This window comes from Leucoraja erinacea, chromosome 22 (genome assembly GCF_028641065.1).
Source record: "Leucoraja erinacea ecotype New England chromosome 22, Leri_hhj_1, whole genome shotgun sequence".
Classification (NCBI taxonomy): domain Eukaryota; kingdom Metazoa; phylum Chordata; class Chondrichthyes; order Rajiformes; family Rajidae; genus Leucoraja; species Leucoraja erinaceus.
Window position 1 is genome coordinate 35,862,120 of NC_073398.1, and position 6,000 is coordinate 35,868,119.

Sequence of the window (6,000 nt, forward strand, 5' to 3'; positions counted from 1 at the left end):
CCCTCTGGAAAGCAACTCCAGACTGTCCCAACTATGTTCCCCACTGTTGGGGGGAGTCCAGAACCAGGGGCCACACAGTTTAAGAATAAGGGGTCGGCCATTTAGAACGGAGACGAGGAAACACTTTTTCTCACAGAGAGTTGTGAGTCTGTGGAATTCTCGGCCTCAGAGGGCGGTGGAGGCCGGTTCTCTGGATGCTTTCAAATGAGAGCTAGATAGGGCTCTTAAAGATAGCGGAGTCAGGGGATATGGGGAGAAGGCAGGAACGGGGTACTGATTGTGCATGATCAGCCATGATCACATTGAATGGCGGTGCTGGCTCGAAGGGCTGAATGGCCTCTTCCTGCACCTATTGTCTATTGTCTACTGTCATGGTTGCCACAGCTTTTTTCCACGAGTAGTAGCTCTACTCAATAACCAAAGCTGTAGCCTCCTTGTGCTCTGGTATTTTATTTCATTCACATGTTTGATCGATAATGTTTTATTATTAATGTTTAATGTTTTATGTGTCACTGTGTGTCACGTTGACACTTGCGGGCGGAGCACCAAGGCAAATTCCTTGTATGTGAATACTTGGCCAATAAATGTATTAATTCATTCATTCATTTAAAAAGTTAAGTTAGAAAGTTAAAAACAGCGGTAAAAGTTGAAAACTTTTTAATAGACTTGTAGAAACACAGCGGGTAGAGTTGCTGCCTCACAGCGCCAGAGACCCGGGTTGGATCCTGACTAAGGGGGCTGTCTGTACGGAGTTTGCACGTTCTCCCCACCCCCGAACCTGGCATTCCTTTCAGAATATGGACACACGTAAGGCTGGAGTAACTCAGCGGGACAGGCAACGTCTCTGGAGAGAAGGAATGGGTCTGAAGATGGGTCTCGACCCATGCCTTCTCTCCAGAGACGCTGCCTGTCCCGCTGAGTTACTCCAGCCTTATGTGTCCATCTTCGGTTTAAATCAGAGTTCCTTCCTGCACATTCCTTTCAGTGAGATCACCTCTTCCTCCTTAGTTTTCGGGGAATAAAAGCCAGTGTTTTTCACAGTGGGGGGGGTGGGATTGTGCTGGGGATACAGAGGCCAGGACACAGCTGACATCTGACAAGATTCAACCACTTAGTCACAGTCATAAAAGTCCTGGAGGGTTGCTATGGAGACGACAGCATAACACAATAGCAGAGCAAATCCGACTTCCTTTCCTCCACAAGAAGTCCTGCAGATTTAATCACACAGCTGAAACAAACTCAACGTTGACAGAGAAAGTCAAACGTTGGCAAAAATGCTGAGAACTGCACTCTACACATGTGAAATAGTGAACCAGTCCCACTCACCTCGACCCCATTGCAGACATTGGACTTTGTCTGTGGATCTGATGCGCTCCAATGCTGAGAACTATATTCTGCACTCTGTATCTTCCCCTTTGCTCTACCTGTTGGACTGGAGTTTGGCCTGATTGCATTTATATTCAGTGTTATCTGACCTGTTTGGATGGCACGCAAAGCAAATATTTTCGCTTTAGATGATTATACATAAGTTTATAAGGGATAGGAGAAGAATTAGACCATTCGGCCCATCGAGTCTACTCCACCATTTAATCGAGGCTGATGTCTCTCCCTCCTAACCCCAATCTCCAGCCTTCTCCCCATAACCCTGACACCCGCACTAATCAGTTTACAGATGGGGTGGGAGATTGCAACCTTCACGGGGTCCGCCCTGTTTCGACGAATGCAATCATCCCGGCGTGCACAATCAAATAAGATCAAATAGAACAAGTTGTTTAAGAAGGAACTGTGCAGATGCTGCAAAATCGAAGGCAGACAAAAAAGCTGGAGAAACTCAGCGGGTGCAGCAGCATCTATGGAGCAAAGGAAATAGGCAACGTTTCGGGCCGAAACCCTTCCGGGTTTCGGCCCGAAACGTTGCCTATTTCCAGAAGGATTTCGGCCCGAAACGTTGCCTATTTCCTTCGCTCCATAGATGCTGCCGCACCCGCTGAGTTTAGACAATAGACAATAGGTGCCGGAGTAGAGGCCATTCGGCCCTTCGAGCCAGCACCGCCATTCAATGTGATCATCCCCAATCAGTACCCTGTTCCTGCCTTCTCCCCATATCCCCTGACTCCGCTATCTTTAAGAGCCCTATCTAGCTCTCTCTTGAGACCCTCTGGACTATCTTTGATCGGACTTTACCTTGCATTAAACGTTATTCCCTTTATCCTGTATCTGTACACTGTGGACGGCTCGATTGTAATCATGTATTGTCTTTCCGCTGACTGGTTAGCGCGCAACAAAAGCTTTTCCCTGTACCTCGGTACACGGGACAATAAACTAAACTGCAGTGTCCGCAGTGTCTCCACGTGTGGTCTCACCAACGACATGTACAGCTGCATTGTGGTCACAATCACAGGATTATTTCCAAAGTACTTACCCAGTTCCCCGATGGTTTACACTGGATCCTGCTGTTCGAGAGTTGAATCCCAAATTGTAACCACATGCTTTGTGCAAAGATTAATTTCCCTCATGTGATCTCCCATTCCACATATTATATTCATCAAGGAAATGAAACATCTTCAGCAAATTGGCAGCTGCCTTTGGAATGCAGGAACGGACGGTGCAATCACCAAAAATATGGAGCCTCCTTCTGCTCCCGTGTTTTATTTAATTCACATCTTTAATCGATAATGTTTCATTATTAATGTTTAATGTGTCATTCCTAACTGTTGTCACTTGCGGGCGGAGCACCAAGGCAAATTCCTTGTATGTGAATACTTGGCTAATAGACTTATTCATTCATTAACCATCGGACAGGCAGCATCTCCGGAGAGAAGGAGCAGTTGACGTTTTGGGTCGAGTCTCAGTCGGAAGAAGGCTGAAACGTCTTGACCCGAAACGTCACCCAATTCGTCTCCCCAGAGAAGCTGCCCGTCCCGCTGAGTAAAGGGCCTGTCCCACCTGGCCGTCACGATGCACGCGTTGTGATGCGCACGAGACGCACGCACGGTACGTGGTGACGTAGGCAGTGACGCACGGTCACGTGCTGCGGCCCAGGATATTGGGAGGTACAAAATCTTCACTCGCCATCTCTCGTTCAGCATTTTGTGGAGACCACCCCAAACAATTACCCATCAGAGTTCTGCTTGCTCAGCTCACAGCAGTGGCTGGTTTGCGACAACTCGCAGCGCCAGAGACCCGGGTTCGATCCTGACCCTGGATCCCCGTTTGTGTGTCTGTCTGAGTGGAGTCTGCACGTTCTCCCTGTGACCGCGTGCGTTTTCTCCGGGTGCTCCAGGTTCCTCCCACACTCCAAAGATTTCTTCCCACCCTCCTATATGACGTAGGGTCCCAACTCTAAACGTCACCTATCCATGTTCTTCACAGATGCTGCCTGACCCACTGAGTTACTCCAGCACTCTGTGAAACGTCACCTATCCATGTTCTCCACAGATGCTGCCTGACCCACTGAGTTACTCCAGCACTCTGTGAAACGTCACCTATCCATGTTCTCCACAGATGCTGCCTGACCCGCTGAGTTACTCCAGCACTCTGTGCAACGTCACCTATCCATGTTCTTCACAGATGCTGCCTGACCCGCTGAGTTACTCCAGCACTCTGTGAAACGTCACCTATCCATGTTCTCCACAGATGCTGCCTGACCTGCTGAGTTATGGTGCAGCAGCATCTATGGAGCGAAGGAAATAGGCAACGTTTCGGGCCGAAACCCTTCTGGAAATAGGCAACGTTTTGGGCCGAAACCCGGAAGGGTTTCGACCCGAAACGTTGCCGATTTCCTTAGCTCCATAGATGCTGCTGCACCCGCTGAGTTACTCCAGCACTCTGTGAAACGTCACCTATCCATGTTCTCCACAGATGCTGCCTGACCCGCTGAGTTACTCCAGCACTCGGTGTCCTTTTAATTTGTAAACCAGCATCAGCTGTTCCTCGTTTCTCCAACCCCTAGACAGACACATATTGAAACCATGGGATTGAACGATGAACGAGAGATTGCTCTCGAAGCACGACTGGCCAATGTGTGTCACTGTTGCTTCTGGCTGTGCTGACATTTTAGTGAAACCACCAGATTCCTAAGCTGCAGAATCCTGTGTGTGTGGTCTCGGAACTAAAGCCACACTGTTTATTTTCTGAATTGAATGATCCAGTTCAAATGTGAAAAACAAGGCAGATGTGTTAAATTGTCACACAGTCATCAAAGATCAGTCTCAAGAAGGGTCTCGACCCGAAACGTCACCCATTCCTTCTCTCCAGAGATGCTGCCTTGTCCCGCTGAGTTACTCCAGAACTTTGTGTCTATCTTCATAGTTCAGATACAGCGTGGACGCAGCTCAGATCTACAAACCCGCACGTCTTTGGAGTGTGGGAGGAAACCGGAGCACCCGGAGAAAACCCACGCAGGTCACGGGGAGAACGTGCAAACTCCGCACAGACAGCACCCGTAGTCGGGATGGTCTCCGGCGCTGCGAGGCAGCAGCTCTACCCGCTGCACCACCGTGACTGCTCCCGACAGTTTTATTTTAGGAGTGAATATGTCAGAGTCTTACTCCTGACCCTCTGGACACTGCCCTCGGGGCAGCTGCTACGGGGAGGAGACATAGAAACATAGAAATTAGGTGCAGGAGTAGGCCATTCGGCCCTTCGAGCCTGCACCACCATTCAATATGATCATGGCTGATCATCCAACTCAGTATCCCGTACCTGCCTTCTCTCCATACCCCCTGATCCCCTTAACCACAAGGGCCACATCTAACTCCCTCTTAAATATAGCCAATGAACTGTGGCCTCAACTACCCTCTGTGGCAGAGAGTTCCAGAGATTCACCACTCTCTGTGTGAAAAAAGTTCTCCTCATCTCGGTTTTAAAGGATTTCCCCCTTATCCTTAAGCTGTGACCCCTTGTTCTGGACTTCCCCAACATCGGGAACAATCTTCCTGCATCTAGCCTGTCCAACCCCTTAAGAATTTTGTAAGTTTCTATAAGATCCCCTCTCAATCTCCCAAATTCTAGAGAGTATAAACCAAGTCTATCCAGTCTTTCTTCATAAGACAGTCCTGACATCCCAGGAATCAGTCTGGTGAACCTTCTCTGCACTCCCTCTATGGCAAATCAAGGAGACAGTTGTCCACTTCTTCGCAGCTGGTGTGGAGAATGACGCAAGCGTTTCTTTGTCACCGCCGCTGCCTCACGGCGCCAGAGTCCCGGGTTCGATCCCGACCTCGGCTGCTCCGGTTTCATAGACCATGGAACAGCAACAGGCCCTTCGGCCCACCTTGTATTTTCCTCCCACATCACAAAGACGTGCGGGTTTGTAGGTAAATTGCCCCTAGGGTGTAGGGAGTGGATGAGAGGGTGGGTATAACATAGAACTCGCTGGTCAGCACGGACTCGGTGGGCCGAAGGGCCTGTGCCCGCGCTGAATCTCCGCGGGCATTGTTCAAATTAAAACTTTTTATTCTCTTCAAAAAGTTTATTGAAGTTTGAAAAATAAAATGCTTTCGTTAAATAGGTCAGTCTGGCCTTTCAACAGTTTAACTAGTTTAGAGCTAGTCACTAGCTAGTGCGGGTGTCGGGTAGAAGGGGGTTAGCAGGGAGAGATAGATCAGCCATGATTGAATGGTGGAGTAGACCTGATGGGCCGAATGGCCTGAATCTGCTCCTATCACATGAACATAGAAGTATTTGGGATGTAATATTTAATTTTTAATGTGTTCATTTTAGAACTTATCCTTATTAGTTCATAAAATTAGAAGTTGATTTGGTCACAAAATTAAAAAACAAAAAGAGGATTATTCTGATGGGAAATTATTTCTTGATAAATTGTTAATTGATATGCAGATGGGTAATATTGTAGTTCTTCAAAACAAGCAGCGTTTAGTTTATAGACACAAGATGCTGGAGTAACTCAGCGGGTCAGGCAGCATCTGTGGAGAACATGGATAGGTGACGTTTCACAGAGTGCTGGAGTAACTCAGCGGGTCAGGCAGCATCTGTGGA